We start from the raw sequence: 18,590 nt of genomic DNA on the forward strand, positions 1-18,590 counted from the left end.
CGCACGGCCACTCCGGCCGGCTGGTGTTTAGTCCCTACGTAGCAGCATCCGAAGTTATTTTTTTCATTTCCTTGAGATAGTAAATAAAAACTGAAACTACTTGTTCCTTTGAAGGGAGCCATGCTCCTAAAAACGCATCACTAGGTACCGTCTTTAGCAGGCAAGTTCCTCTTTTTGTTCCCAATTTAAGGTTAAATTACCTGCAGAAGATGAAACAAATACGTGATAAGCCTATTAGTCCAAAGTACTTCTATACTGGAAATTTCACTTGCTTGAGATAAAAGTGATCAGTCTGTGCAACCCCAATACATTACTATATCTTCATAAAATTTGGCATATACATATATGTTCTACATAACTGAGACCGGGACTTCACCGAAGTCATACGAAGATCACAACTTTGGACAAATGGAATATTCTAACACACATTCTAGACCCACATCCAAGCACAAGAAGTTAATGGAGCACAAAGTTTTATTCAAAAATGGTTCAAATGGCTCTGAGCACTATGGGACTTAACTTCTAAGGTCATCAGTCCCCTAGAACTTTAGAACTACTTAAACCTAACTAACCTAAAGACATCATACACATCCATGCCCGAGGCAGGATTCGAACCTGCGACCGTAGCAGCATCGCGGTTCCGGACTGAAGCGCCTAGAACCTCTCGGCCGCCCCAGCAGGCGTTTTATTCAAATTCAGACTCTCTACGATAGATTACAGCGATTCTGTGATGTCCCCCCTAAACTGAAAAAGATGCCATTTGTCGTTAATGTAATGCATCACTTGTTGAAATAATCCATAACACAATTATAGACGCGAATATACCCGGTCGAGTGACATTAATGTGACCACCGCCTGTGGCTGACGTCAAAGCCAATCACCACTCAGTGAAGACGTGTGGCAGCACAAGCAGTGGATGGTAAATAAAGTATGTGTATGTGTGTGTGTGTGTGTGTGTGTGTGTGTGTGTGTGTGGTGTGCGTGTGTGTGTGCGTGTGTGTTTGTTTGTGTGTGTTTGGGAGGGGGGGGGGGGGGCGGAAAACACTGCAGTCGTTGTCGGAATGCGGAAACGGAGCGATTTACCTGGCGTTCAAAAAGTCATGATCATTGGCTTCCTGGTCAAGAGTGGAAGCATTTCCGAAACAGCTAAACTTGTAAACTTTTCACCTGACGCCATGGTTCAGATACACTGTGATTGGCAAAATGTCGCTATCCAAAACTGGCGCCGAGGCAACCGTGGTGCACCGTGGGCCGTAGATGACAAGGGAGAACAAGTGAACAACGACTATTGAGATGCGTTCTAGCGAACAGACGTGTAATTGTTGAGCAACTGACAGCCAGATGAACCAAGAACGGTCCTCAAAGACCGTTCAGCGAACGTTGCTGTGTATGAGCCTCAACAGCAGGCGCTTGGTTCACGCACCCATGCTAACTGCTGTTTATAGGCGACGGAGATTGGTATTCGCACGCCAGTACCGCAGCTGGATGTCAACTTATCGACCTTAATTAATGTGAAAAATTAAACCGCGTGTACCTAATGAAAATTTGGGAAAAGCAATCGTCACCGAAGTTAATCTGTCGGTAAAGAGGGAGGAAGGGTTACATCTAAATGAAAGGAAAAATGCAAATGAAATTGGTGGAAATTAATTTTGAAAAAGGGTTAAGTTAATAAAGAAAGTAAATGTGCGGTCGTTAAGTTAACAATTAAGTGGCGTTAATTAGATATTTGAGATTTGGGGAAAATTACGGACGCCAGTTCTATGCACAACTACTATAATAACTGAAAAAGAAAGGTTAATGCACATGTAATTAGCAGTAAAAGCGTGGCAACTGAAGGTTGTCACGTGTTGTGTGAAACTTGAATGTTTGTCAGAAGTAATAAATTTCGCTACATTCTGACTTAATTTAGCAAAAGAATTAATAAAACCGGAAAATTGAAAGTTAATTTAGTGACTGAAATTAATAGTGAACTTTGCTTGTGAAGCACTACGAAATTAAATAAAAAAAGGTTAGTCTTGGGCTACGTCAACAATCATCTCAAAAGCTACTTGAATCTACGCAATTTAGAAATAAGAGATTTAACTTTGAACTTGAATTAAATGATTTTGAACAATCAACAATAGTAAAATTTAGTATGTACCAAGCTGAGCTGCAGTCACAGGTAACAAATCACGCACTCTTAATTTGTGCTTGGGTAATCTAAATAATGTAGCCAGCTACGAATACTTTAAATGAACTTCGAAATTAAAGCAGTGAAATGGAATGATATTACTTTAATGCTGGCGTCTGAATATCAACGACACACAGGTTCGTTTCGGAAAAGGAAGGGGCCCTGCTTGGTAATGCAATTGGGACAATGAGCAACAAAGGTTCATGCTAAGTTGCTGTATTTTAGTGATGCAAATGGAACAGTTTGAAAAGCTGAAGTCTGCCACACAGTTCTAAAATTTTACGTGCTTTCAGTCTTCCTTGTTGGTTGATTGAAGGTTTGAAGTTGTCGATCGAGGAGGTGGCGACAGTCACTTATTGTCGGCCGTCGCTGATGCAGAAGCTGGATGTTGGTGCGCCTTCTTCTCGACATGGTCACCAGGCGAAACGGGCTCTTGATGTGTACCAGCTAATGTTTCCCGTCCGCGACACCGTGCCAGAAACTATCATAGCAAGTCGAGCGCAATTACATGCTGCCAAACCCAGAAAGCGCGGCAACTCGCAGGAGCGTCACACAACACACCTGCTCCACCGCCCCTCTCCGGCCAGACTCAGCTCTGTCCGCGCTCCACGCGGCAGAGTTCACACTACCAAAGATCCTAAACACTTTGGTTCTCCACACGACCTATCGATGTAATCGTTCGACAGCATAGTTTTCCCTAGGCAAGACCCAGCGTATAAATACAAATAATATTTACAAAACAAACCAATTATACATTTACATTAATGTATATATATATATATATATATATATATATATATATATATATATATATATTGTAAAACAATTACAGTATATAAAAACACCGAAATGTCATATCTTCAGGTAACAAAATAAGGAAAAAAATTATAGTACAATACGTGGAAATAGGAGGATATGCATTTCTGGCGTTACAAACTATGTGGCGACAAGTGGCCTTTTCGGATGAATCACAATTTATGTCCCAACGGACAGATGGTCGTTGGGGTGTACGGCGTGAAACGTCCGAAATCAAACAACCTGCAACAATCATCGTGAAGGTCCACGCAGTTTGTTTTTCCTTGGCACAATGGCATCTACCAGTAGCACAAATACAACACGTTACACAGCTCGCAGTGTGCGTACGAGGTTCGAAGAGCACCAGAATAAGTTTACCGTATTCCTATGGGCACCAAACACCCAGAACTTAAAGCCAATCGAGAATACGTGGGACCACCTCGATCTGGCTCCATGCGCCATGGATCCTCAACCTAGAAACCTAGTGCAGTTGGCCACGGCACTGGAGTCTGGATGGCTCCACCTCATTGTCGCTACCTTCCAGAAGCTCGCTGGCTCTCTTTCTGCACGTTTCGCTGCTGTTCCGAGCTGCAGAAGCTGGTCATTCAGGCTTCTGACGGGTGGTAACATTATTGTGACTGGACGGTGTAATTACTGATACGTGTTGTTGAGGTCTTCAGTCCAAAGACAGGTTTGGTGCAGCTCTCCATACTACTCTATCCTGTGCAAGCTTCTTCATCTCCCAGTTCCTAGTACGACCTACATTCTTCTGAATCTGCTTAATGTATTCATCTCTTGGTCTCCCCCTGCGGTATTTACCCTCCACGCTGCCCTCCAATACTAAATTGGTAATCTCTTGATGTCTCAGAACATGTCCTACCAACCGATCTCCTCTTCTAGTCAAGTTGCACAACAAATTTCTCTGATCCCTAATTCTATTCAGTACCTCCTCATTAGTTATGTGATATACCCATCTAATGTTCAGCAATCTTCTGTAGCACCACATTTAGAAAGCTTTTATTCGGTTCTTCTTCAAACTATTTATAGTCCACGCTTCACTTCCACACATGGCTACACTCCATACAAATACTTTCAGAAACGACTTTCTGACACTTAAATCTACACTCGATGTTAACAAATTTCACTTCTTCAGAAACGCTTTCCTTGCCATTGCCAGTCTACATTTTATATCCTCTCTACTTCGATCATCACGAGTTATTTTGCCCCCCAAATAGCAAAACTCCACTACTACTTTAAGTGTCTCATTTTCTAATCTAATTCCTTCAGCATCACCCGAATTAATTCGACTACATTCCATTATACTCGTTTTGCTTTTGTTGTTCATCTTATATCCTCCTTTCAAAACACTGTTCGTTCCGTTCAACTGCTCTTCCAAGTCCTGATATATATACGAAAAAAAATGTAGAAACACATCGACAATACTTTCATGTGACAAGCAACTTGTAACGACTGTGAAACTTCTGGATTACTAGAAGAAATAGAGAAGATCCAATGAGGAGTGGCACGTTTCGTCATGGGATCGCTAAGTCGACGCGAGACCGTTATGGGTTCGATCAAACGCCAATGACATACGCTTTAACGTGAATGTTGTGCATCACGGACAGATTAGTAAACTTTCGTTCCAGAAAGATTCGGGTAACATATTCCATTCTCCAACGTACGTCTCGACGAGACAACTGAGAATTTAGACCCAGACCGACGCGCTGTTGGCGAATGCAACAGGGATGGGGTGACAAGGTAGCTATACCAGAAGTATCCTGCATCGCACACCGTAACGCAGCTGGTGGAGTACAGATGTAGACGTAGAAGAATTTTTCCATCCCTATTATCAAGATGACTGCGGGTCATGAGGACATTGGTTGCGTATTACTGATCCGCTTATACGTCACAAGATTCCAGATAGGACTTTTGTATTCATGAAAAATGCCACTATCACTCAGGTCTAAATTTTTTGTCATAACTTACCGTAACTAGCAAAAGCACTCAACTGCAGTACCACAAACTGGAAGATGTAAAGGACGTACTTAACCGAGTAGGATTCTGTTTGGTACGAAACTGAGGCACTGTAATGTTCAACTCTAGTGTCTGTTCGGACAACTGTACTCCTTTTCTTTACTTTCTTTGAATATAATACCAATGAACGCCATAAAGATTGTTTTCGTGTGAGGTCACAGTTTCTTAGCACTATCATATCAAAGGCGAGGAACAGAAGATACGGCTACGAAAATTTTGTCAGAGAACTGTTGTTGTTGTGCTCTTCAGACCGAAGACTGGTTTGATTCATCTCTCCATACTATTCTGCCCTGTGCAAGTCTCCTCATCTCTAAATAACTACTACAACCTAATTCCTACTGAATCTACTTATTGTATTCATTTATTGGTCTCCCTTTAATATTCTTACTCCTCCCTCCTTCCCACCAGTACTAAATTGGTGACTCCTTCACGTCTCAGAAGGTGTCCTATCCACTGATCCCTTCTTCTAGTCAGCTTTTCCCACATATTTTTTTTTTTTCTCCAATTCAACTGAGTACCTCTTCATTGGTTACGTGATCTACCCATCTAATCTTCAGCTTTCTTCTGTAGCACCACATTTCAAAAGTTTCTACTCTCTCCTTTTCTAAACTGTATATCGTCCATGTTTCACTTCCATAAATGGCTACACTCCACACAAATACTTTCGGATAGGACTTCCTAACACTAAGATCTATTAGTTGATCAATGTAATTCATTAGCATATCAATTTCGGCCACCATCAGTTCTTTTGCTGTCCAAACAGCAAAACTCATCTACTACTTTAAGTACCTCGTTTCTTTATCTAATTCTCTCAGCATCAAAAAACTAGACGTGATTAGTTGTCCTTGCAAGCACTCGTAGTTAGTTCGTTACAGAATTTTTTGTTTTTAAGAATAGAAATGTTTGCCCGCGGAAGAGGGTTAAGATGGCTCTGAGCGCTATGGGACTTAACATCTGAGGTCATCAGTCCCCTAGAACATAGAACTACTTAAACCTAAGGACATCACACACATCCATACCCGAGGCAGGATTCGAACCTGCGCCCGTAGCGGTCGCGCGGTTCCAGACTGAGGCACCTAGAACCGCTCGGCCACAGCGGCCGGCGGAATATTTCTTTTTGGTAGACGAGACAGTGTATTGGAGGTTTAACACATATGCGGAAAAAAATATTTCGTAGCACACTCAACGCCAAATGAAATACTTCAACTATAAAACAGTAATTTTCACGCTATACGTGGTACAACACTATATCTTTCATTTATCATCACTGTATGATGGTAACACTGATTTACAAATTATGTTGCTCAAAGCTCCATGCGGTCACTAGCTATTTATTTTACTCGTTGCTATTTACTTTGGTTTCATACGCTCATTTAATCGTAGCATTGTCTGTCAGTCGTTATACGCACTGTAGCGAAAAAAAGTTTCTGCATAATTAACGAACCTCTAAATGTAGGAAATACTAGAGTGTTAAAGTAATTACGCTATTTATAAATCTGCACTACGCTTTGTGACAAAAATTAGTTTCATATCTTTATTTCGGATCTTTCTCGCTTAGTTGCAGAACTTTAACATTGCATCTGTACCTGCAGACCATCACTCAGTTAATTTTCTGTCTCTTGCTTTTCCAAAACACATGGCATGACATTTACAAAGGTGGAAATATGACCTTAATCACATTACAATAAAAAGCTCTCTATAAAAAGCTATGTTTACGAGAACCGATAAACGAACTCCATTAGCTAGATAAATTTGTTCACCAACAGTCCGACGAAGTTCTGCGCTGCACTCGTAATTAGTGCTATTTATCATATTCCATTTTTAAAAATGTAGAGCAGACATTCAAAGGAGCAGTGTTATGTGATGTAGTTAAGTCCAACCTGCTTTATGTTACGGGCTTCGTGCTAACGTTGTCGGAGAAATACGAGTAATTGTATCCTCTGTCCAGTCAGTTTTCATCCCGTTTTAGGAGTTCGGAATTAATATCCTGGTAATTTCGAGTTTAAACGGTTGTTTTCGACTGTAGTCCGACCTAGCAAAGTGTACAACCTTTATCGGATACAACGGTGTGCCTTTTAGTGCTTCAGAGGGAAATAGATCAAGTTATTGTCTAAACGGAAAATGGAACACTAAAGTAAAACTTTCTACAAAACGTATGGAAAGTGAGAGTATTACATGTTGTCAGCAATGAGACCATGAGACGAGCTCGGACTGTAGAAGAGTGCGGCAGGAAACCGCCCGTGGCCTATACAAAGGAACCAATCCGAAATTTGTCTTAAGCGCTTGCAGGATACGACAGAAAACCGAAGTCTCGAATTTGGGCGGGCCTTGAACTGTTCTCGGGCCGAACGCAGGACCATTGCCTTTACCACGAGATTACCTTTCTCGGTAACTTTGTACATCCTAATGTTCTCCCAGTTTGGCCGGCCGGTGTGGCCGAACGCTTCAAGGCGCTTCAGTCTGGGACCGCGCGACCATGCCTCGGGCATGGATGTGTGTGATGTCCTAAGGTTAGTTAGGTTTAAGTAGTTCTAAACTCTAGGGGACTGATGACTTCAGATGTTAAGTGCCATAGTGCTTAGAGCCATTTGAAGCATTTGTGCCATTCTCCCAGTTGGGGAGAAAGTTTCAAAACGTGCCGTTGTCTTCCAGGCACATACTCCGCTTCCTTTAACTACGTCGTAATTTTTCAGTATTTCACGAAAGCTAGGTCGTTTCGTTAAGTTAAAAAAAATGAAATGAGCGTATGGCATTGTTGGCCGGGGGAGAATAATGGAATACGAGGCGTACATAATTTTCTTTAAATCTGTTGAATTTTATTTCCTTGAGGACGAAATAACAGCGCTGCAAGCCTTTGTTTACTAGTTACTCAGTTGCGATTCGATTTCCGGTTTCCAGAGTAATCATCGTGTGGCAAATGCAAATGGTCGTGAAAGGCAGAATTAAATTCAGACTTGGGTGGTTTGCTCCTCAAATACAAGTTGCTCTGTCAAGAAGCAACAGCAAGAACGAGAGGCATTCAATAAGTAATACAACACTTTTCTTCTGAAAGCAGGTTGACTTTGTTCAGGATTATAATACACACTATTTTAGCTACAAAACCCTACTTTTCAACATAATCCCCGTTCAGTGTGACGGCCTTACCCCACCTAACTGGGAGAGCCTTACGCCATCGTGGTACCACTGTAATGGTCAAAATGGCTCTGAGCACTGTGGGACTTAACTGCTGTGGTCATCAGTCCCCTAGAACCTAGAACTACTTAAACCTAACTAACCTAAGGACATCACAAACACCCATGCCCGAGGCAGGATTCGAACCTGCGACCGCAGCGGTCACGCGGTTCCATACTGTAGCCTAGAACCCCGCGGCCACTCCGGCCGGCTGTAATAGTCACGTCGGAGCTGCATACATAGGCTCTCCATCTACCATTTACTGCTTCTTGCGGCTTATCCTCCAGTGGACCAGAAGGTGCGAGATCCAGGATCTAAGGTGGGTGGGGAAGAGCAGTCCGGTGAAGTTTAGTGAGCTTTTATCGGCTGCACGCACATGCAATTACTTGTAACACAGTGGTAGATAGGTTGAGCAAATTCTGGTCGATGTTTGTCAGCATAGATAACACAGCAGCATTCTAATAAGAAGAAAATAGAAAGTAGATCAAAATAGATTTTTAGATTAGTATAATCATGTTGCCGAATTCTTGTTTAAATACAGCCTGAATTGCCTTCTTATGTGTTTCTGTTTGTTCTGCATTATTCAATCCGTTGGCAACTAACGGCAACAGAAGCAAGAATAATGCATATTGCACGCTTTTATACCTATTTCAAAGCAAAAACAATTGAATAAGAATAACTGTGGTAGAAAAAAGATGCTTCTTGGCTGCTGAATTTCGTGTTCTCCTTTTTTTACTCCAAGCATTTACAGTAACAGAGACGAAACAATACATTAAGTTTTAGCTGTATTCATTGCGTATCTAAAACATGCCAACTGGGCAAGAATTTCTTTTCAGTAATCGTAACACATATAGTAAAACAAAAGAAGTAATTTTTCTAAAAAATTTAGTTCAAAAAAGACTAAAAAGTTATAAAATTTTTCCTTGGGACATTTTAATTTATAAAATTCATAACTTGTGCTTCTTAAGAATTGTTCAAATGGCTCTGAGCACTATGGGATTTAACCTCTGAGGTCATCAGTCCCCTAGAACTTAGAACTACTTAAACCTAACTAACCTAAGGACATCACACACATCCATGCCCGAGGCAGGATTCGAACCTGCGACCGTAGCAGTCGCGCGGTTCCGGACTGAAGCGCCTAGAACCGCTCGGCCACCGAGACCGGCTAAGAATTGTTCTCCATGCCGACAACATCCCGTTGCACTGTGATGTTTACGAATATCTCTTACACGACGGAAGTTACTTTATCTTTGCCTATGCTGGTTGGAGAAAGCTTTTACACTCCCGCACCTTCTGCCAGCATCAAGGAAACTTCGACATTTAGTAGTATCACAGTCTCAAGTTCCACATGACAACGCGGAATGACTGAACACCTTGACGATCAAACAGTATTAACAGTATTGTCCGTTTATATTCATTCCGATGTGTCCCGTCAAATACACGCAGTATTAACAGCTATTTTCCGTTTACATTCATTCCGATTTGTCTCTTCAAAAACACGCTGCAACTCATTTTGTATGGCAGTCCAGACGAAACACGGTAACCTTGTACTCTCTGATATCACGCTGTAGAAGATAATTTATCTAGTATACTATTATACGGAAGGGAAGCAGTGACTCTTCTCCCTTATTCTTACTGCTGTGGGAAGTAGACGGGAAGAGAGACGATGCGATGTCGCTGCGACTTGATTTGCAACGTTACTGAGATTTTCAAATTCTTCAGTAACTCTAAGACTTCTCAGCCGTTCATATTTGCATTTAAGATGAGTGGGGCGGGAACGAAAGCCTTTACCTTTGTGATGAATAATTTAGCAGACGTTTCAAGTTCATCGGGCGTTGAAGAGCTTTTGCAGCGTTCCTGTTCACCAACAGACTCCACAACAACCAAAGACATGACAAATTTTGAAGGAGGGCGCCTTCTCTGCTATTAGTCTGCCTCCAGATTGAAGAGTCTTCGAGCAGAAAATTGCTTAATGTTAACTCCATAGATGCTGGTGATTATATTCGGGACACGACCAAGCAGTTGGTAAACACAAATCACGGACAAATCGTGCAGTATAGAAAGATTTATCAGAGTTTTACGCCATGTAGAGTTCGAGTTCATATGAGCACCACGTAGACAAAATACTAACACACAATAAAAAGGCATTAAATGACCTGATAAATAAACAAAATTTCCTTTATCATTTCATTATCCGTTCCCCTACTGTTCATTCACTGTTCACTACCTCTAGCCATCTCCCCCACCCCAACACCGTTTCGCCCCCCCCCCCCCATTCCCCCTGCTCCCCACGTCCTTTTACTCACCACTTAGATCCTCAACTCCACCTACACATTAAATAAATGCGTAGCAAAATAATTAAAAGACATAATGCATATACGGCCAGCTACAGACGTAGAGTACATTTTTAGAGCGAGTGGAAACCAAAACCATGGGTTAAGCTTGCAAGATTGCTAACACAAAAACACAGAGGCATGGTTGGTCAGAAGTAAGCAAACGAACAGTAGTAGTGCTACATTGTGCCGTGTTCCACATCAAGAAATGTTGAATTCTGGAAGGAACGTGGGATTAAACAAAAAGCAGTATTGCCGAAATTGAGAGTGTCTTAAAAATCATTACTCCATAAATTTTTTGTTGTAACGAACTGCCTTTAGATCTAGAAAGCAAACGAGAAGTTAAGTGAATATCATTACAGACCCTGGTCCCGGAGGAGGTTCGAGTCCTCCCACGGGCATGGATGTGTGTGTTTGTCCTTGGGATAATTTACGTTAAGTAGTGTGTAAGCTTAGGGACTGATGAACTTAGCAGTTAAGTCCCATAAGTTTTCACACACATTTGAACATTACAGACCACTGACGATGGTTTTATATCAAGAAAACTAATCGCGTTTGGTGACAAAAATATGCACAAAATTAGAAGAATATGGAATGAAGATTAACAAGAAGAAAACGAAAAGTATGGTAATTGGAGGAAATGGGAGAAAATGCCGTATGAAAATGGGGGGGAGAGGATATAGAGCATGTGAATAACTTCAGTTACTTGGGAAGTGTAATAATGGATGATATATATTGCTCAACAGAGATTAGGAAAAGAATTGCAATGACAAAAGGATGATTCAAGAGGAAACAGAAATTACTTTCTGGACCACTAACCAAAGATCTGAGGAAAAGACTTGCCAAATGTTACATCTGCATCGTTGCACTATATGGTGCGGAGACCTAGACATTGAGGAAGGAAGATGAAAGAAGATTGGAGGCACTAGAGATGTGGATATGGAGAAGAATAGAAAAAGGGAAATTGCAATCCCGAGTAAGGAATGAGGAAGTATTAAGAAGAGTTGGAGAAGAAAGAAACATGCTGAAAGTGATCAGAAACAGAAAACGGAGCTTCATTGAACATTGTTTGAGGAGGGACTGTTTATTGAAGGAAGGAATGGTGGAGTGAAAAAAGGGGAAGAGGAAAAAGAAGATACCAAATGCTGGACAATATCAAAGGAGGCAAATATTCAGAAATGAAAAGACTGGCTATGGACAGACAAAAGTGGAAGAGGCTTAACCCATGACAAGACCTGCCGCAAGGCAGAATACCATACTGCTACTACTACTATTACTATAGTCACAGAGACAGGTATAAAATGCACAGTGGTTATAATTAAACTTTCCGTACTTGCGAGGACATCCACGAAAAACGGGTGATCGTAGGACAATGAAACGTTGTGGAAACATTTGTGAGGACATGCGGAAGAGAGGTAACAAGTGATCAGTTGAAATAAACACGTTTTAAAGTCCATATAAGAGGGTAAGATTCGTTAATTTCTTACCACGTTTACGTTTCAGGTTACAAATGTTGCTCAATGTGACGACCATATGCACCCACGGCAGCCTGAAGCCGTACTAGAGAGATCATTTCACGATTATTCGCAGCAATTTTTGAATAATGGACCATGGAATGTTTAGATGTCGTGACATAGCTCATGCACTGCGTGAAGATCGCACATTGCTTCCAGCATTCTCAGCCATGGCAATAGCAACTTTTTCAACAATTTGGCCGTCGGTCTCTAGTTCCCAAACCGCCAGTTAATTAGAACTTACAAATCATGTTCTGCAACCCCAGTGCGGAAAGAGGACCTCTCTGTACTCTAATGCATCGATACTCGGGAAGAACAACAGCACTCTTGCTGTTGTTTTAATAAAACAGATTTACGAGTAAGTCCTGCCACCTTTACCAGACCCCTGTTGACTGTCTCCAACTGTAATGCACACGTATGTTTGTGTTCCAGCCCTACGTCGCCATACCAGAACCGACGCCTAACGGGATGTCACAACACTAACTCTAGCAACAACGCAAATACTGCAGCGTGTAGGCTGAACATCATTCCTATAAAGTTTGGTACTCACACGGTAAATAGTTCTCCGTCTACACTGATTTCAATAGTTATAAAGCAACTACCGACACTGTGACCACACAAATGAGTTTAACAATTTTGCTATGCGTGGTCAGCCCGAATTCCACCGACAAAATTTCGGAAGTTTTTCAGCGACAATTTCTGAGTATTTTGAAGTAAGGGATCCAGGGTGTGGTCATTATTGAGTAATAATTGTGATTTATTCGATTTATTACCCCGATTACCTGTGTACCCATGAAAATAACTTCACAACAGGGAATAAGTGTGCAACATGCAATTACCGAAAAGTGCTATACAAAACACACTGTAATGCAAATTCCGTCAGATGCAAAAGTAGTGCGATGTGGTGATCAATGCTACGATAACAGCTCAGCAGTGCGCCGTTCTGCCGCTTTTCCATTGCATTCAGTGAATCCATACGCGAGGTGCGTATCGCCCAACATCAGAAAACCTGTCCACAACACTACTGATAACACTCTTAACGCGCAATTAACACTGCCGGAAACCAAACCCGGGACGCAGCCAAATGAATGCAAGTTTGAAGGTGGAGAATACAATGGGAACGGAGCAAGTTTGTTTCCAAATAAGACCCACGTCGCTTACAGTCGACATTTCCTCTGCTGTGCAGATATTTTCAGTGAAACACAGTTACAAAATGGCGGTGGGAAATCAGACGAAATGAGGTTACTCTTCAACGGACCACGGGAGACATGGGTCTCTCATATCAAAATACTCGGAACAAAACAGTGAAAAATCTCCGAAACTTTTTCACTGAAGTTTGACTTCACCCAGTAGTCAAACAACAATCTGGGAAAATTTCTATTTTCAAATAGTATACGAGGGGTATTCAACAATTTTAATCATCATGCCTAAAAAAAGTTTCGTAATTATTTTTGTTTGTTTGTATGCATGTACCTGTCTACAGCCCTGGTACACAATGAAACAACGCCATACATTACCACCGCGCACCGACTAGAGAGAACAAAACTAAGCGCTCGGCCTGCACCGGCAAGTCAATTACTACACCAGCATGACAAAGACAATATGGGATGACTATAAAGTCCCACTATTATTTCAGAATATTGTAACTTGTAAACTATAAGGGGCGACCAAAAAGTTTCTATTTGAAGACGTTACTGCAGCGTAACTGCAACGTAACGCAACTGTGATGCGGGTATGTAAGCTCCGAGTTGTAGACAAGGGATTAGTGTACCGTTTGTGTCTTCACGGCGTGCGTCCGGTAAGTGCGGAAACGTAAACTACAACGATGCTATTACCAAACGCGTACGAACGGGAGCAACTTGCTGTTACTCTTTTCTTGGTTGCTGGAGTATAAACACGGGTAGACATCCATCCGAGAATTAAAAATGTGTATGTGGCAGAATGTCTGTTGGATAAACATCGTTGTGGGATGATGGGCCAAGCTACTTGCTGGTCGTGTTTCCACACAAGAGGCCGGTCGATCTGAAAAGTCATCCTCAACTGCATGACTCAAGAGGGTGACATTCCCACTCGCCCTATCGAAAATCACGCCTTCAATCCCCTATAAAGGACCTTGCAGGCTGGACGATTCCTATCGGATGAAGGTGTGCAGCAGGCAGTAACGCATTTCTTCACACAGCAGAACACGATCTTTTACCAAACAGGTATCTTCAAAGTGGCGCGTCGGTGGGATGATTGCCTCATTTCTCACGGCGATTTTGCTCGATTGTCATACCTATTGTGGATTTTCTGATCGCCTCTTACGTTGCGGATAGACAATATAGGTTTGTTGTAAACCGTCTAGCAGCCCTTGCAACCTTTGTTGCAAATTTGACTTGGAGTGAATCAAAATGGCGACAGACCAGAAGATGGCGAAATGTGCCAAATGTTCAAATGTGTGTGATATCTTCTGGGACTTAACTGCTAAGGTCATCAGTCCCTCAGCTTACACACTACTTAAACTAAACTAGCCTAATGACAAACACACACCCATGCCCGAGGGAGGACTCGAAATTCCGCCGGGACCAGCCGCACAGTCCACGACTGCAGCGCCCAGACCGCTCGGCTAATCCCGCGCGGCCGAAATGTGTCATCTGATATGCAGAATCCAAATCTGTGACAGAGGTACTCTGGAATTATTGAAGCCTGTATGGGAGGGCAGCACCGTCGCAGTATCTCTCTCTCTCTCTCTCTCTCTCTCTCTCTCACCCACACACACACACACACACACACACACACACACACACACACACACACACACACAAAATCCTACTGATGTGGATCTTTTTCAAGCTGGACCATGTTTTCATTCTCAAAACAACGCTGAGCCCGTGGACTCCGACAAAAGTCAAATTTTAAAATTACATTATTTGACGTATTTCAAGAAGACAGTTTTCACATACCCCTCTGACGACGGCTTATCCATTAGCGGGAATACAATGTGTCGTAATTGATTTACAAGTCCTATTAGGATACCAAAATCAGCATTACTACACAGTATTCAGCAATGAACCAACAATATAACAAATTTCGCCGAAGTGTAATATATTTTTGAAACTGGCCAATAATTAGAAATTTCTGATTCGTATAAACTTTAGAGTCAGTGACGGAACCATGTATCGATAGGGGATAAAACTCCATTTTGATGTTCATGCATCTGTTAAGAAGCCACTGGTAGTAGGAGCGAATGCATGACGTTGCTCATAGTCGTAAGCAGAACACCACAATCAAACTGTGAAGTGGTGATGATGATGATGCTCATGATGATGATGCTCATGATGATGACGACGATGCTGCTGCTGATGATGATGATGAGTGAAAAAAGCAGATGTAGCACTTTAATAAGACTGTGCACATCTTCTGAAAGCAAACAAATCGAAATGTATTTGCCATATCGAATAAGATTTCCTAATCAATATGTCACACTTAAATTGACTCAGCACATTGTAAGGTGTCTGTTCCCTTAATTGAATCTGTTGGTGGTATCTTCGAAAGACATCATTAAGAAAAGTGGTCACAAAAATACCTGCCGCTATTTTACTACGTATTATCATAGCGTTCATAACAGCTGTTCCCATTCTCCTATCGAGAAGGAACATGGACGCACACCTCATTCGCGATTTTACATTGTAACCATTCATATAACTACCGTAACTGTCAGTCGGTAGTTGCTTATTACACTACTGGCCATTAAAATTGCTACACCAAGAAGAAATGCAGTTGATAAACGTGTATTCATTGGACAAATATATTATACTAGAACTGACATGTGATCACATTTTCACGCAATTTGGATGCATAGATCCTGAGAAATCAGTACCCAGAACAACCACCTCAGGCCGTAATAACGGCCTTGATACGTCTGGGAATTGAGTCAAACAGAACTTGGATGGCGTGTACAGGTACAGCTGCCCATGCAGCTCCACACGATACCACAGTCCATCAAGAGTAGTGACTGGCATATTGTGACGAGCCAGTTGCTCTGACACCATTGACCAGACGTTTTCAATTGGTGAAGGTGCTGGCCAGGGCAGCAGTCGAACATTTTCTGTATCCAGAAAGGCACGTACAGGAACTGCAACATGCGGTCGTGCATTATCCTGCTGAAATGTAGGGTTTCGCAGAGATCGAATGAAGGGTAGAGCCACGGGTCGTAACACATGTGAAATGTAACGTTCACTGTTCAAAGTACCGTCAATGCGAACAAGAGGTGACCGAGACGTATAAGCAATGTCACTCAATACCATCACGCCGGGCGATACGCCAGTATGACCATGACGAAAACACGCTTCCAGTGTGCGTTCACGGCGATGTCGCCAAACACGGATGCGACCATCACGATGCTGTAAACAGAACCTGGATTCATCCGAAAAAATGACATTTTGCTATTCGTGCACCCAGGTTCGTCGTTGAGTACACCATCGCAGGCGCTCCTGTCTGTGATGCAGCGTCGAGGGTAGCCGCAGCCATGGTCTCCGAGCTGATAGTCCATACTGCTGCATGGTTGTTGTCCTGCAAACATCCTCATTAGAGATCGAGACGTGGCTGCACGATCCGTTACAGCCACGCGGATAAGATGCCTGTCATCTCGATTGGAAGTGATACGAGGCCGTTGGGATCCAGCACAGCGTTCCGTATTACCCTCCTGAAACAACCGAGTCCATATTCTGCTAACAGTCATTGGATCTCGACCAACGCGAGCAGCAATGTCGCGATACGATAAACCGCAATCGCGATAGGCTACAATCCGACCTTTATCAAAGTCGAAAACGTGATGGTACGCATTTCTCCTCCTTACATGAGGCATCACAACAACGTTTCACCAGGCAACACCAGTCAACTGCTGTTTGTGTATGAGAAATCGGTTGGAAACTTCCTCGTGTCAGCACGTTTTAGGTGTCGCCACCGGCGTCAACCTTGTGTGAATGCTCTGGAAAGCTAATCATTTGCATATGACAGCATCTTCTTCCTGTTGGTTAAATTTGGCGTCTGTAGCACGTCATCTTCGTGGTGTAGTAATTTTAATGGCCAGTAGTCTAATTGTAGCTGCCAAACGCAGGGATTGATTAACAAACATTCTTATGGTTGTCGTGCAGACTAGTTTCATTAGACAAAAAACGACTGAACGATAGAACAATCGACTGGCCAGTCAGTTGCGAAACCAGTGGGTTGTCGCGCCACTGGCGGGCACTTAGGAGCTCACCTGGGCGGCGCTTCCGGCGGTGGTGACGTCAGAGGCAGCGGCTGCGCGTGTTTACATTGCGGCGGCCAAGGCCGGCCCCCAGCTGGCGGGCCGCCCTCCCACGGCGAGACACGTGGGCGCGCCGCTGCGCCAGCCTAATGGCACTTTGTTCCCGGCCGCTACACGTACCGGCCCCGGCCAAATGCGAACGCGAATCCTCCAAGTGCTGCCATTATCAGTATCGCAGAGCTCCACATAATGGCTCCTGTGAAGCAACGATCACTGACTATTGCGGAGAAATAGATAGGTACTCGCAACACGTAATACATTCGCTAAATGTTATTGGCCATTTCTTTGAACGCAAAGGACGTGAATAAACTGTACAAAGAGCCATCCAGGTGCTGCGTTTCTTCGTCGTTCAAAGCAAATGTTGAATATGCGTCCCCGTGTAATGTAGGAGGTATCCGTTGGGAGAATAATTGCCGAAAAAATGCGACAACCTAAAGGGCTGTGTTCCGCGGGACCTGTGTAAATTACGCTGAGGTAACAAATGTCATGGGATAGCGATATGCGCCGACCGGGGTAGCCGATCGGTTCTAGGCGCTACAGTCTGGAACCGCGCGACCGCTACGGTCGCAGGGTCGAATCCAGCCTCGGGCATGGATGTGTGTGATGTCCTTGGGTTAGTTAGATTTATGTGGTTCTAAGTTCTAGGGGACTGATGACCTCAGAAGTTAAGTCCCATAGTGATCAGAACCACTTGAACCATAGCGATATGCATATACATACAGATGGTGGTAGTACTGGGTACACGAGGTACAAAAGGGCTGTTAAATGGCGGAGCTGTCATTTGTGCTCAGGTTATTCATAAGAAAAGGTCTCCGACGTGATTATGGCAGCATGACGGGAATTAACAGACTCTGAACACGAAATGGTAGTTATAGCTAGGCGCATGGGACATTCCATTTCGGAAATCGTGAGGAAATTTAATATTCTGCTATCCACAGTGTGAAGAGTGTGCCGAGAATGCCAAATTTCGCGTATTACCTCTCACCACAGACAACGCAACGACCTATGACCTTCACTTAACGACCGAGAGCACCGATCTTTGCGTAAAGTTGTCATTGCTAACAGACAAGCAGCACTGCGTGAATAACAGCAGAGATCAATGTGGGGTGTACGACGAACGTATCCGTTAGGACAGTGCGGCGAAATTTGGAGTTAATGGGTTATTGCAGCAGACGACCGAGCGAGTGAATTTGCTGCACGACATCGCCTGCAGCGCCTCTCCTGGGCTTGGGAACGTACCGATCAGACCCCAGAAGACTGGAAAACCGTGCCCTGGTTAGGAG

This window comes from Schistocerca piceifrons, chromosome 4 (genome assembly GCF_021461385.2).
Source record: "Schistocerca piceifrons isolate TAMUIC-IGC-003096 chromosome 4, iqSchPice1.1, whole genome shotgun sequence".
Taxonomy (NCBI): domain Eukaryota; kingdom Metazoa; phylum Arthropoda; class Insecta; order Orthoptera; family Acrididae; genus Schistocerca; species Schistocerca piceifrons.